Source organism: Natator depressus, chromosome 1 (genome assembly GCF_965152275.1).
Source record: "Natator depressus isolate rNatDep1 chromosome 1, rNatDep2.hap1, whole genome shotgun sequence".
NCBI classification, from domain to species: Eukaryota; Metazoa; Chordata; order Testudines; family Cheloniidae; genus Natator; species Natator depressus.
Window position 1 is genome coordinate 118,874,015 of NC_134234.1, and position 16,148 is coordinate 118,890,162.

Here is a 16,148-nt window from a genome sequence, read left to right on the forward strand (position 1 = left end):
CTCCGCTCCCACCTCAGAGGCCCCCTCCCGCGCCCCAGCTAAGCCGCGCGCGGGCGGGGCGGGGGACTCACTTGTCCCGGCCCAGGGGAGTTGCTGCTGGCGGAGAGCAGCGCGCAGCAGCCCCGGCGGGTTGGCTGGGCTCGGGCAGCGCGCCCCGGCTCCTCTTGCTCTGAGCGCCTGCGGCCCATTCAGGAGCAGCGACGTGAGCGCCGAGCCGGGATTGGCGGGGCGAGAGGCTGGGCGCCGGGTTTCTCCCGCCCCCCACCCCCGGTGCCGACCCGGAGCCGGGCGCCGCGGAGCTTGAGGGCAGCGCGGCGAGCCCCGCGCCCCGGCATGGGCTGTTGTGGCGAGGCTGCGAGCCTCCCGCCGACCGGGCTCCGCGGCGGGGCTGTGATGGGAGCAGCGCGGCGGCGGGCACTGTGAGCCGGGACCGCGCGGCGGCGGGGCTCGCTCAGCGCGGGCGCGGCGGAGGCTCTGCTGCCCGGGCTGCCGCGCCTCTCTCCGCCCCGCCGCGCGCCGGGAGATGGTGACCCGCGGAGCCCCGGCCGGCCACCCCCAGGTAGGAGCTCCCCGCAGACACCCCGCGGAGTGGGGTGAGTGTGGGCGTGCGAGAGAGCGCTGGGCGTGGGTATGTGGGTGTGCGAGAGAGCGCTGGGCGTGGGTATGTGGGTGTGTGAGAGAGCGCTGGGCGTGGGTATGTGGGTGTGTGAGAGAGCGCTGGGTGTGGGTACAAGTTGCCCCCGGCTTTCCTAAGCGGCAAGGGCGTGACAGCGGCTCCCCGGCTGAGCACGCTCCCGCTGCCACGCACTGGACAGCGCCGGGCACGGCTGGTGCTGTGGCGAGGGGCTCGCTTCCCCGGGGCACTGCGATCGTGACGAGGTGCTAACCCCTGGGGTTGGTTCACCCTCTCCTCGGGGTGGCCAGACCTGTGCCTCGCACAGACCAATTGCTTGACAGTTTGATCCTTGGAAAGAACTTAACAGGATGTAAAACCCTAGAGCTCCTTGGTCGTTTAGCCGGGTTTACGCCTGGGCTTTCTCTGTAATCTTAATGCGCCAAGCCCTGGGGCTGCCACGCGGGGCTCTTCCTCGGCCTCCTCTCGGAGCAGCGAGCTCCCTGCCCCAGCAGCCGCCAGCTCCGCGCCTGCCTCTCTGCGGCCCAAGGTTTGCATAGCCCGCGCGGGATCTTGCAGCGCCTTGCGCTTGCCCCTGCGCGTCTAACTTTCCGTGGGACTCCTAGGCTACATGTAAAGTACGGTATTTGGATAATCGCGCGCGTGTGTAAATGAATCAGAGTTGATCCAAGTGGTTTCCAGGTCCTCCTTCAGCTTTCCCATCCCTGTATAGCTATTGAGTGCTAGCCAAACGTGCCCTGAGGGGAACCAGGATGCATGCTTCGGATGGCAGCCTGCAAGGTGCAAAGTACATGGAGCATTTGGGTGGGATTCTGGTCTCATCACCCCTTTCTCAGGATGAGTAGTAGTTTACTTTGCAGATAGTCCTATTGAAATGAAGGGGTCTGTTGCTTTCCATGGGAGGTGAGGGCACTGAGCACCCTACAGGGTACGCCCTGTTTTTTGTTTGTTTGTTTGTTTGTTTTTTTTAATGAAATGGACTATTTTTCCTAGGGAGTGCAGTTTTATCCCCATGCAATTCTGGCTTTCATTATGCTCAACAATAGTGTCTTAAAAGCAAATGAGACCTAATGAAAAAGACTCCAAACTCAAACCCTTGCCCTGCAAAATGAACACTCTCTCTCTCTCTCTCTCTCTCAAAATAAACTGTGGAAGAGGTTTTGAAAGTTTTGTCATTGACTTTAGTGGGAGCAGGAACACCTTAAAATGTAACATAATAGTAAATGTAAAACAAACACTCCCACCCAAATAAAAACAAACAAAAAACACATACCCCTCTAACTTTTATTTTTAAGGACCTAAAACTGGATTTGAATTCTTCACCCCATTACCCAAATTGACAGTACATGGCATCCAGAAATGCCACAAATAATGTATGGGCACACTCACACTACACATAAACCTTGTCTATCAAATTTTGGAAAAAATTTCCCAACTACTGCCAAATCCAATTCAGCTTCACCATCATTAGCAATGTTAGGAGCCTTAGTCTAGATCAGGGCTGGGCACATCGGGGAATAGAAATTGTATGGCGGGCCATGAATGCTCACAAAATTGGGGTTGAGGTGCAGGAGGGGGTGAGGGCTCTGGGGTGGGGCTGAGGATGAGTTTGGGATGTAGGAGGGTGCTCTGGGTTGGGAACGAGGGGATTGGAGGGATCAGGGCTGGGGCAGAGGATTGGGGCGTGGGGAGAGGCTCGGGGTGCAGGCTCCGAGCAGCGCTTACCTCAGGGGCTCCTCGAAGCAGTGGCATGTCCCTTCTCCAGCTCCTACCTGGAGGTGCGGCCAGGCGGCTCCGCATGCTGCCCCATCTGCAGGCACCATCCCTGCAGCTCCCATTGGCGCGCTTAGGAGCCAGAGCGGGGCCATGCCACATCTTTTGGGAGCTGCGTGGAGTGGTGCTGGAGCAGGGCCCAGCTGGGTTGTGCTGCCCTGATCCTGCGCCCCGGAGCAGGGCCGAGCTGCTTGGTGTGGACCCCAACCCAGCGCCCTGGCTGGAGTGGGGCAAGCCCTAGACCCCACTCCCTAGCAGGAGCTCGCAGCCAGTTTAAAACGGCTTACAGGTTAGATCTGGCCCTCCGGCCGTCCACCCCGGTCTAGATAGCCTCCTGGCAATTGCCAGTGTTTTAAGTACTGCATTATCAAACCATGCTCAGAACAGCTCTAATCAACATGGTCCTTAAAACAGTGATGTTATCCAGTGGCCCCTTTACGCTAGAGTTCCAGTGTTGCAGTGAAACTGCTGTGCGTGTTAACTGATATATTAACAATGATGAAATATTTTTGCAAAACTTCCCTAGTGTAGAGAAGGTTAAGATACATCTGACAATATGCACTATACAATAATTATTATAATTAGTGCATTTATTTAATATACAATACACTCATTTTTAAAGGCAAAAGCCAAAGGAAACTTGGGGCCAGTTTATTTGAACATTCATTTTGTAACTGCTGAAGAAATAAAAATACTAAAAATAAATGTCAATATTTTCTAGTAGCTAACAGTTGTTTTTATTCTTTCCTTTCTATTTCAGAGAGTTTACACTCAAAATAAATAGTAATAGGGATACTGTATTTAGAGCTCTGTTATTTTCATGGCTACAGTTGAGTAAATTGTGATTTCAAATATTATAGTCTTTGAAACAAGTCAAAGATAACTTTGACTTCTATTGGCATGCTTTCATTATTTCCCTTCTTGATGTTTTTGTGTCATCTTCATTGAGGACTGAGGGTAAAATCACCCTTTATATATCTCCTGTCTCTCTTCACAAGCTGATTAGGAAAATGAATCTTTCATGTAGTAGTGGGATTGTCATGGTGACCAATGAAGTATAGTAATCATGGTAAACAAGCAGTACACAATTTGTGAGAGGGAGCTCATCAGCTTTGAAAAATTGAACATCATGCACATTTGCCATGGCTGGAACATCCTCCCTTGTATGACCCCAGATTATGTCATCCAATTTGCACCTTGGCTCTGTCATTTCAGGTCAACACATTATCTTGTACCATTCTCTGATACGGTTATCTCTTTTCACTAATGTCTTTTTAAATCCTCTTCTACTGAACACCTTGCTACTACATGTAAAATGTGATACAAATGAGCACTTATGTTTTTCCTTCCTAATCAAGATGCACTTGTGTGGCAGTCTAAATAAAGTATGCTAAAAGCAAATTTGAATGAATAATTTAAAAAATCCTATAAATATTCACTCAAATAAAATATGAGTTTGCTTTAGCTGAGTTCATGCCCCTTTTGTGTTCACTTTTCACAAATATTCTAGCAAATAAATGTATTGTCAAAAATGTTTGCAGAAACAGCAATTTTTAGGCAAATGTTAGAGAATCTTTGCCGAAAATTAATTTTGAACAAGTAAACATGAGAAATCTGCTTTTAAGTGTTATGCTAATCCAGTCATGTAACAGAAACAATCCCATGTGGTCTGGGTATCCAATCAAACTGAACACATCTTTGAATTTGAATTTACAGTATTGTGTTGACTATTTATAACTGACTGCTCCTGAAAAATCTACTATCCAATAATTATTCATAGAAATTATCTAGCAAAATGTCAAATGGTGAATAAATCTTGAATAAAACTGAAATTTGATCAGAGGCAATTCAGGAACAGAAAAAATCAACCCGATTCAATTTATCTAGCAAATTATTTGCTAAGGACTATTCACTCAGCTCTAGCTAAAAGTTAGCAAAAATCCAACAAAGGTAATGGTTCAAGGACAATCCTGTGATGTTCAATCCAGTAGCTCTGCTTTACATTAAAACTGTATGTGTACATACATACAAACATATATAAATACAATAGTGTATATACATATATTTTCAAGTACTATTGATATTACATATATGGGTTTTGTTTAGAGGCATATTGCTACCACGGTTAATAAGAGATGCACATATAAATTCTTTGGATCTTAATGGGATAATGACCCCAGCGATGATAGAAAATGTCATACTTGGCTAATACTAAAAAGAGTTTAAATAAAACATTTATTTAAAAAATCTTCAAAGGAATAGTTCAAATTACAGTTTTAAACTATTACCTTAATAATTCAAAAGGATAGCACCAGAGCTCTAAGTGAGACAACCTATTTATTACTCTTTTCATCTTGCTGGGCTTGATCCAGTAGCCTTTACACAAACAAACCTGAAGTCCATGAGAGTTTGCAGAGTTGGGACCATAAGTTTTTGCACAAGTCCCCAACTCAGCAAAGTATTTAAGCATGTACTTAAACGCTTAAATGGTCCCATTGACTTTAGAGCTTAAAGTTGCTTCAAGTTAAAAGGCCAGATTTTCAAAGGTATTTAGGTGCCTAAAAATGTAGATAGATGCCTAGTGAGGTTTGGAGTTAGGCACCTACTTGCTTTTGGAAATCTCACTTGGAACCTATCTTTAGGTGCCTTAAAGCCTTTGAGAATTTGGCCCAATGTGACTTCAAATATATAAGGGTAGGCACATGCTTTGCTGATGCAGGGACAAAGTGTTAGGGGGTAAAATATAGTTTAGGTCACGATTGAAATGGATATTTTTAGTCTCTTCCTATATATATATATATATATATATATATATATATATAATAGAGAGAGAGAGAGTTCATCAACACCACAAAAATCAATGTTCTCTTAGGCAAGGACCCTCAACATAGCAGAGATGTTGCATGTCAGGGTTAAAGCAAATTGTCAAAGCTGCTTGAAAAAATAAACAGGCAGCCCATCTTTGTTGTTTTTTCTGATAGCATGTACAATCAGACCAATCTTTCCATGAACACTAATGTTCCCTCAAATTTTAACAAGGTAAAGTATATTATTTTTATTCTTTTTATTACTTAATTTAGTACAGAAGAATCGAGCAGATATAATACCAAATCAGTAGCTAAGAATGTAAGATTAAATTGCCTTAGAATTGACTGGAAATAACATATTTGTTATTAATTTATTTAGTTATTTTTCTTATAGTTGAAGCCCTGATCCTGCAGTGAGATACCCATTGACTTTAATGGAGCTCCACATGGGCACAAAGGACTGCCCTCATGGTTTTCACTTCAGGATTGGGGCCTAAATTAGTGTTTTCTAAAGAACACAACACAGGATACTTTCATTCTTCTCTAGTTCACTTCCTCCATTCTAATTCCACTCCCGAGAGCCAAGCATTTTGAATGCTCTAATAATATGCTGAATATTATAATATTTTAAATTTCTGAAAGCCCATTGCCCAAATAGCCTTTATGCATGAAATTTAAAAAAATCCAACTGATTATGAAAAACAAGCAGCATACTATAATATTCCAGTAAAAGCAAAGATGAGCAAAACCACTAATAAACTCCTACCATGCCTGCACTATAACAACAATCAAAGCCAGAACAACAACAACAAACCAAAATTAAAGTGAAAATAAAAAATCTCTTGAGTTAGGGAGAGAGAATTCCAGAATCATGGAGCTTGATGGAAAAGGTTCATCCTTTTGCTGCTCTGAGGGCACAGTTTTACAGTTCTTTTCAAAGTTGGAATATGTATATGAGAGAGAGAAACTCCACACTTTACACACTCAAGCCAGTGCAAATGTTGTTAAAGTAAGGGCTAAGATTAGTTCAGACACAGCTGCCAAATCTGAGGCTGCAGGTGGCTCAGGCCAGTAACTGCTAGGGTGCTCTTTATTGCTCAGCATACATTTCAGTGCTGTGAAATAGGAGCTGTTTTGTGCTGACGGAGAGTTCTGTGGGGTAATAACTTGAGCCCCTGTGGGGGGGGAAACAGGGACCTGGTCTTCACTGTCTTTACCTTGTGTGGTTGTTTACCCTTGTGCAAAGTATAATTAAATCAAATTTTTCCCTTTATATACAGAGACATTAGTTTCCACAACCATGACTTGGACGCATTGCAGGTTCCCTTCCCCTTCCCCTTTAACAGGGAACTTTCATCCATTATTTCCCTTACATACCAGTTTTAGGTTTCAGAGTTCGACACAGCAGGCTAGGTTGATTCACCAGTCCATTACTGTTATAACAGTTGTTATACTGGTATAAACCCACTGTAAGAGAGAGTGCTGACTCAGGCCCATTATCCATCCTTCCTCTGAGGAACCAAACTTCCTTGACTCTGTCCCTCATGAATGGCATGGCATAGGCATTTAGGTCAGGTCACTTAGTGGATTCTGGGTTTTGCAGCTTGGGGAGGGTGAGCATCTTTGCTTGAATCAGACCCAATAAGGCCAAGGAAATCAGGCCTTCAGCTGTATTTTTGGATAATCAACTGTTCCAATCCAGCTATTATGATGCTGTAACAAGGATAATTACATGGAGGTCAAATGCCAAGGTATAAAAGACTTATCAGAGAGATAGCGGATTGGAGCCTGTCTTATGTAAACGATGTAGGTAAACCTGTGCACAGCGTAACTGCTGCTGGGAATCGGGATAATAAGTCAAATATTTACAAAATCTCTTATGTTGTTTATTATTTATCATAATGTTTATAAGGGGTAGGAATTAGTAGGCTTGCATTTGTGTGGTTGGTAAAACTGCCTTCTTTTGACAGTGATAAATACTCCACCTTGAAAAGTTGAATTTGAATTGTGCAGTTTTTCTGCAAACAGTTCTGATCATCTAAATACAACAGCTTTTGGAATATTAAATCCTCACTCTGGTAGAACTCCTGTTGACATAAGATGCATGTATTGAAACTATAGTGCTACAACAATTTTTTGTTCTTCTAGAATTTTTAGAAGTACACAGTTCAAAACAAGCTCTCTCCAGGGTGAAGTATTTCTCACAGTTACAAAAGGAGAAAGTTTCAAATATTCATTGGGTAATTGTAAACCGTATTATTCCTACCCTTTTTCAGCTGTATTAATGGTAATGGTACGTCAGTGTACTCAACTTTCAGTTGTTTCTAAGTACAGTAATACATTTTATTTCCAACAGCAATATCATTGTCACTTTGAGTAATTAGGAGTTTTACCTGAAACAACCAAAGGATTGGACTTTTTTGGTGAAACTATGAGCCAAATTCTGATCTAATTTATTCTGATGTAAATCTGAACAACAGAGTTTCTCCAGATTAACACTACTGAAGCTGAGAACTGAATTGGTATTAGGTTTTTATCATTTAAGCAGAAACAACAATTTTCAATTAAAACTATTTATTACAATTATATATTAGTTAAAAACTTCATAATGATTTATATGACCATGTGTACTTTTCAGTAAAATGAGGAACACTGTTTAAAAATAGAGGGCCTGATCTCATCTACACTAAGCCTACCTTGTGCTACTTTAGACCTGTAGAAAGGTCTTAAAGTGGATATAAATATATTTTTCTTCTGTTCTAAGTTTGCACTGCCAGAGTGGTGTAAAATGGCACTTGTGTGAATGAGAATCAGGCCTAGAGGTCAATAAGGAGGCAGATTTTTATTTAACATAAAATACTGTGAAATTTTAATTTTTGTTCATTTAGCATGTTTTTTGAATTTTACCTGTCTGAGTTTTGACTATATTTGAATTTGGGACATATCAAAACTGTATGGGCCTGATTAAGCGCTACCTTAATCCTTGGATTTCAATAGAGATACACTTGTGTAACTATTATTTATTTGTACTGCATTAGTGCTTAGGAGTCCCGCTCATGGACAAGGACCCCATTTTTCGAGGCATTATATAAACACAAACCAAAAGGTGATCCTGTAAAACAGTAGTGAATGAGACCCCAAGTCTTCAGTGGTCACATTTGTACAGACAGATGAGCAAAACCTTTTCTTCCAAATTAGCAAATGCTTATCTGAATCTGAAATTGTCAGATCTCACCTGAATCCGTATTTGTTGTCAAACACTTGACTCAGTCCTACATAAAATGTATCTTTTATTATGTTCATTAATGTCAAACAACACATTAGTTGCTGTTCAAATCCAAAAGCAAGAAGGATGAAAAAGTACTTGAATTATTTGCATATGAAATAAGCATCACTATCTTAAATATATAATTCATTGTATTTTTAGTAGGATGATATAAATTTCTCATTTAGCTCAAGTTTTTATTTAATGATTAATGTATGTGGAAGCAACGCTCTAGGATATGCAATTATTATTCAACCCTTTCAGATTGCCATAACTGACTTTGAATGTTAAATTAGTGTCCAAAACAAAGTAAAAATACGGCTTAAATTGATGTTAAAGATGCCAGACTTACAAGAGCCAGAGTTGTTTTCAGCTAGAACAGGGTTTCTCAAACTGGGGTCTGCTAACCCTTGGGGGTCTGTGAGGGTACTCCAGGGGATCTGCGAGTCATGTCCCGGGACGCCAACCCTGCTGATCAACTCCTCCCCCTCCCTCCCAGTGCCTCCTGCAAGCCATGGAACAGCTGTTCAGTGGCCTGCAGGAGGCGCTGGGAGGGAGGAGGAGGAATGGGGACAGGGCGAGCTCGGGGGAGGGGGTGGAAAGAGGTGGGGAAGAGGAGGGGTGGAGTGGGGACAGGAAGAGGTGGAGCTGGAGTGGGGTCTAGGGCTGAGTGGGGACTTGGAGGTCTGCAAAAATTTTTAATCAAAATGGGGGTCCTCAGGTTGCTAAAGTTTGAGAACTGCTGAGCTAGAAGATTTTGTTTTTTTTGTTTGACACTGGGAAATGCTTTGCTTCTATTGAAAAGTATTTAAGCCTGAGACACAGTCATGTTTTCCATGCGTGAGTCCTTGACATACTGTGCTTAAAGACAAATCCCAGACTTCTGAAAATTTGAAAATTGCAGCAATAAATTGAGGGCCCAAATTCTAAACTTGGGTGCCTAATTTAGGCAACTAGATTCAGATTTAAGGGACTAAATACACATTTAGTGATTTTAACTGCCTACTGGCTAAATACCTGTTTTAAGTATCTAAATATGGATTTATCATAGTTGCCCAAGTTTAGATACTCAAGTTTGATGACTTGGCAGTACTTTTCTAGCTCTCAGTACTCAAAGTGGAAAGGGTCCTGAGGAGACAGGATATTTCAGTGACTAAACCTGCACACAGCGCTTAAAATATTAGATACTGGTGTCGGATGTCTACAAAGATCTAAGACAGAGGGACAGACAGACAGATAGAGGCCAAAATCTGGTCCCATTAAAGTCACTGTGAGTTTTCCCACTGATTTCAGTAGGACTAGGCTTTGTCCCTATAGGTGTACAACTCTTTGTCTTATAAAGAATGAGAATACTGCGGGCTTGATTCTCCCCTGCTCTGTATCTTGTGTAGTCATTTACATCTCAACAAAGTGGGTGTAAAGTGCTACCATTCTAATCTGAAAGTGGTTTATCTCCATTAAGCACCCACTTTGCCCAACTGTAAATGACTACACATGGTGCAAGGGAGTGGACAATCAGCCTACAGGGAGTAGAAAGGGGCCAGGGTCCTAATCTTTGCCATTGAAACCAGTGGCAAAACGTCTAATGACTTTAGTGGAAGCAGGATTTGGCCCCAAGGTTTTCCTTCTTCTCTTTCAGTGGTATACAGGGTAGGGAGGTGGGAAGGTAGGAATGTATTTAGTCCTAACACAGGGTAAACAGCATGAGTAAGTCCATCACTAATTACTTTATATGAGGGTCATATTCTATCCTTTTCCCTTGCATGATGGGACTTTCATTCTGTACAGCTGAGAGTAAATTACATTTACATTTTCAATTTTTTAAAGGTTTTAGAACTCTAAAATACTGACCAAATCTCAAGAGAGAGAATGAAATATGGAAAACAGTCTCCTAAGTGTCACATAAGAATTTTGTATGTGTATCATTAAACACATGAACCTTACATGTTTAAGAGCAAAAATATCTCCTTGAAATAGTAGGATGATCAGTAATGTATCAAGATTTTTATGTACTTTATACTAGATATAAATGACTGAAATAATAGGGTTTCTGATCAAATAATCTTCCTTCTTCTTACTAATTCAGTCATTAAGATAAACATTTCCAATTATAATAACAAGTTTATTTTAAAAAATGGGGCCAGATCATCAGCTGGTATAAATGGGCTTACCTCTATTGACTTCAATGGAGCTATGCTATTTACCACTGACCCTTAATATTATTTAACTTAAAGTAGTACAGTCATCCCCACAGGCCTAATCTTATATAGCTGTGTTCATGTGATTAGTCCCATTGATTTAAATGAGCCTATTCATGGGAATAAGAATTACTTAAGGGAGTAATGACTGCATGTCAGGAAGTTGTCTTTCATTTTGCTAATGCATAAGCATCATTATATACCTTTGCTGTAGTAAAGTGCATTTTGTAATAACTTGTGGCACAATCCTACATCCCTTACTAATCTGAGTCTCTCTCGCCACACTGTCATTGGAATATTTTCATGAATAATTGCTCATCAGAAGAAATAAGGGTTTGCAGGATCAATCCCTGTAAATAAGTTACTGGATATCTGATCATAGACTATTACAATTTTATTTTCTGTTATTTATTTATTTGCTCTAGACTTTAACAAGGTTGCTAGGTATTATGATTTTTCCACATTAGTTTTCTATGTGGTATACCTTTTTCATATATTTTCTATTTTAATATCCCTTCATAATAGGTATTAGCAGTTGTCATTGATTCTGTGCGATGATGAATGCCCTCAATTTTGATTGGGCCCAGAGCTATTTTATAATATAGGGTGGAATTTTCAGAAACAGCTAAGGGACTTAGACGCACCAATTGATTTAGGTGCTTTTGAAAATCTCATGCTCAGTGTTGAGGATTGTTAATTAAATTAAAGGTGCAGTGACCTGTCGAATGTGATACTGTACAGATACACAATGTGATTTTGCTGTCTGGTCAAAGTGTGTGTGTGTGTGTGTGTGTGTGTGTGGCTGGCGCACATGCATATACATACATAGAGCTGGAGGACTGGAGACTTTTTCAGGGAATTGTTACTACGTTATGGAGCTTTCCAACTCAGTGTCTCTGGTTTACATGTAGCTATTGGGCTTGGTTCACCACTCCGTTAGTCCAGTTGTATGCCAGCATGACTGTTGATTTCAGTGGAGTCACACCAGTCTAAACCCTAGTGATATAGTGATGAATCAGTGAAGCTCCAGGCAGGTACTGGCAGGAAGTTGTTTCCATCTGATAGCTGTTCAGTGGGCTTTATGAAATTAATTGGTTTCAGTCCAGTGTCTAGAGGACAGATATTCACATAATCAAAATTATCGTTACATTACACTACATTATCACTACACTAATTGTTATCCCTGCTGGCTATTTAGGTTGGTAGTCACCGGAACATAGGAACGGCCTTACTGGATCAGACCAATGGTCCATCTAGCTCTGTATCCTGTCTTCCAGCAGTGGCCAATGCCAGGTGCTTCAGAGGGAATGAGCAGAACAGGTAGTCATCAAGTGATCCATCCCCGGTCGCCCATGGAACACAAAACCTAGGGATGCGTCAGAGCATGGTTTTGCATCTCTGTCCATCCTGGCTAATAGGTCCATCAATGGCTATCTTTCATGAACTTATCTAGTTCTTTTTTTGAACCCTGTTATAGTTTTGACCTTCACAACATCCTCTGGCAAAGAGCTCCACAGGTTGACTGTGCATTGTGTGAAGAAATGCTTCCTTTTGTTTGTTTTAAACCCGCTGCCTATTAAGATGTTGCCATCTGATGGCTGCTCAGTCATATATGTTCAATACTCAGTGAGATAGGTGTCTTTATCACAATTGTCACAAATTGGCTATCTCAACAGAGAGGCCAGGGACTGAATGGACAGCTGAACAGACTTATTTCCTTACTTTTAGAGGTGTTCCTGGCCACCTTCTGGCATTGTGGAGATTGTGGGAAATTTCTGTATTATTTTTAGGAAAAATAGTGATTACTTGTTTTCCTTGCTCACTTTTGTTTGTTACCAGCTGGGATTGGAGGGGTTAATTTCTTGCCTGGGACAGGGGACTGGGTAGGATGTAGGCAGGAGGTATATTGGTCGGTCTGAATGAACTATTAAGCACTATTAACATATTTGTAGTCCCCCCCTCCACCTGGTTACCTCCTTTAATGCCAATCTGTTTACAGTTTTGATGCACAGGCCTGGGTTCTTCTGGGTCCTGCCATCCACTTGGCAGGGTGTACTTGCTTTATTTTTTTCCCATATGAATGTATGTGGCAGTGCCTCCACCCCTCTCGCTCCTTCCTGGCAAGGTTACCAGGGCAGCTTGGGAGGAAAATTCTAACCACAGGGTAACCCAACTTACTTGTTAAATAGTTGGATACTCCCAAGAAATAACACAAATACATACAATATATTAAACACAGTAATTTTATTAAACAGGAGATCTATATAACAAGGTAAAGCACTATTCTCGTGATCACTGGTGCCCATGCTGATAATATCCATGAATTTCCCCAGTCGCATGACCTGGTATATGGTATAGCAAATGGAAAATTAGTGAACTGTTGGTACATGTACTTTGTTGGGGCCCTTGATGACCTATGACCATTATCTGTGCAGCAGTTAGCAATGTGGCTGACTGGGTTCAGTACAGCCCAAAGGACTCACAAGTGGGATAAGGTGTTAAGTCCCTCCTCAGGTTTCATAGGCAGGAGGTAATAAAATCCCCAAATCCTGACCCCCCTGGCTTGAGGATACAGTTCAGGGAGTAAGGGGTCTCCCAAACAATTTCCCTGACTAATTAACTAAAAGATAGTGCACTCACAAACTCCGTGAAGGATCCTCCGGTTCAGAGATGGCTCTGGACTCCTCAGTCAGTTCAGAGGGGTTGATGGTCCCTGCTGGCAGGCATCCCTTCATGGAGGAGTCAGGCTGCTTCTGCTCCCAGGATTTCCCCTCACCACCTAGGGGTGCAGGACTCAAGGTGCAGATTACAAAACTATACTAAACTCTTAACTTTAGTCTCCCACCACAGTGCTCAGATACACTCACAGCAGGCAGCAGCCCTGGACTAGCAGCCAGTGCAGAACTGGCCATGTGGTGACTGATCTCCGTAGGGAGCTGGAAGGCTAACTTAGCCTGGCTGGGAGAAGTTTTCCCAGGAAAATTCTACAGACCGGGAGTCACCTAGAAGAAGGAAAGGGCCAACCTCAGGGACCTTGCTTTCAGGTCCCCAGAGGCCAGTTCTTAGTGGAAATCCTGCATCCTGGGAGTGTGGACAGGGGTATGGGGGCTGGGGCTGCAGCGGGGGGTGGGGCTGGGGCTAGGAGCGAGGCCAGGAATGGAGCCTCAGGACCAATGACCAGACATTAACTTCATGATTGTCAGCCAAGGGAGGCAGAACATATGAAAACAGCATGACTATAACTTGAAACAAGACCAGAAGCATGAGCAGACTGGGTTAAGTAGACTGCTGCCCAATGCAGTGAAAGAGATTTGAATCCTGGAAGTTTGGTCAAGTGGGGTTGGTTGGGCTTCCATCATGGACATATATATAAGCTTTGCTTTTCCATTCTAAGCTAAAGACCCTACTTGACTAATAAATTCTGGCTTGTTTTGAAAAGGCTGTCCTGTGTCACTGTAAACATCTGCTGGCTGTATGACTCCCATGGCTTAGCTACACTGGGAGTTGTTCTCGAATTGCTATTTCTGATTGACTATTCCTGATTAACTCCATGTGTGGATGTCCCTATTCCGGAATAAGAGTGCCTTATTCCAAATTAGTTTTTTCTGCTTTGGCAATGGTTTAAGCTTTTGAAGTAAGGTAGTCTTATCCAGAATAAGAGTGTCCACACATGCAATTAATCAGGAAGAATTAATTCACTTTAAATTCACACTCCCCCTTATTCCAGATTAATTTTAATGTGTAGACAGCCCTAAATCTTTGACAGAGGTCTACACTCATTTTGGCCTGCTGGAGGAACCGCAATGAGAGACAGCAGTGCTGAAGCCAGGGGGACCAATCTTGGAGTAGTGGAGTTGTGGGTCTCCCTTTTGTGAAAAATTGTAGGCCCAGGGATGGCACTAATGGAGTACACTCATAGAGAGAATGCATAAAAATCAAAGGCACATTGTGCCCTGTGGATCTGTGCAAGGCATGTTGGCAAGACAATGTGGGGATCAATGCACTCATTTTAGTTGTTCTGTGGATAAATATAAAATTTTGATCTAAGGTCCTGAGATAACATTTTTGTTGTCACAGGCACTAAATTCAGTCCCTAAGTATCTTCTAGGGCTATTCTACTTTATCCACAGAGATATGGTTACAATAAATCTTTTTTTAAAAAAGCATATAAGGTACATGAATAATGCATTTTCTGTTTTGCACTTTCTTTGTTTGATTTTTTTCATTATCTGCTGGGCTCTAATGGATTGAACACAAAACTAGGAAACAAGAAATCATGAGTTCTAGTCTCACATTTTAAGTGCTGTGTAGTCTTGGTCAAGTTACTTAACTTCTTTTGGTCTCAGTTTCCCTATCTGTAAAATATGGATAGTAATATGTATTTGTGCACCGTATAGAGATGTTGTGAAGATTGATTAACGTTTGTATAGCAATTTTAAGATATGGGCCAGATCCTTATTGATGTTTCTTGGTATAAACATATTTATTTCAGTGGAACCTTACCAATTTACACTAGCTGAGATTCTGGGCCATAAATGTTAATTATAAATAATATTGCTGTGTTGTCTGTTTGGGGCAAGTGCTACTGGCACTTCCTTTTGCATTTTGGTATGGGAGGAGATTTCATACTATTACCAGAAAACCTAATGAATATTATTAAACACATGCCATTATTTTCTGGTAAAGAAAAAATAGCAAATATAGGCTCTGATCCAGCACCATTAGAGTCAATGTGATCTTTGTCATTGACTTCAACGTAAACAGGATTAATCCCACAAATAGCATTTAATTACACCCCCTAATAATTTAGGCAAATAAATAACAGCTTAGCAACAGTATTAAATCGTGATGAGTTGGAGAGCCTCTTCTTTATTAAATGGTATTGGAAAAAGCCATAAAAGAATAATGCCACAGCATGCTGATGTGCTGAAATATTTGCATCGTGAAGTTGTATTCCCCACAATTCATGGAGTGTATTGTCACAATGCAAATATAGGATAGCAGTCTCAGGATTTCATACCATGCAGGATGCTGCCAGGAGATGCTGCCAAATCTGTAGCTGTATGGAGCCTCTAGGACCTGGCCTCCTACCAAGCTATTGAGTTATTTGTTACTCACACTCCAGTGCCTTGTCCCTCTGGGACAGAGCACACTGCTTAACAATTAACTTCCATCTACTATTCATCTAACTCCCTCCAAAAACACATACATCATTTCACATTATTTATCTCCCCTTAGTGGGACTGGACCTCCCTACTATCCTGCCCCGCTGAGGCTAGCACAAACTGGAGTTTGGGACAGGTTATATACTGAATATTGAGTTCTGCAGCTGGGTTTAATGGGTTCTGAAATGGGCTCCAACTTTACTTTTATTATGTCCCCACCTTTCTAAGGTGAACAGTCTCCATCTTTTCAATCTCTCTCCATATTTTTTCATGCCCTGGATCATTCTTGTGACTCTTTTGTGAACC

The 16,148-nt window shown here is 42.1% G+C and overlaps 1 protein-coding gene across 4 annotated transcripts in view; it reads left to right on the forward strand.

Moving 5' to 3' along the window:
- Positions 1-468: 468 nt before the first annotated feature.
- CNGA3 (cyclic nucleotide gated channel subunit alpha 3) overlaps positions 469-16,148 on the forward strand; it is a 60,202-nt gene continuing 44,522 nt past the window's right edge. For 2 of the 4 annotated variants that reach the window (XM_074965397.1, XM_074965391.1), the window contains exon 1: positions 469-559. The gene's annotated coding sequence lies outside the window, so the exon portion shown is untranslated. The remainder of the gene's footprint in view (positions 560-16,148) is intronic. The other 2 variants (XM_074965406.1, XM_074965416.1) reach the window with 1 other exon arrangement.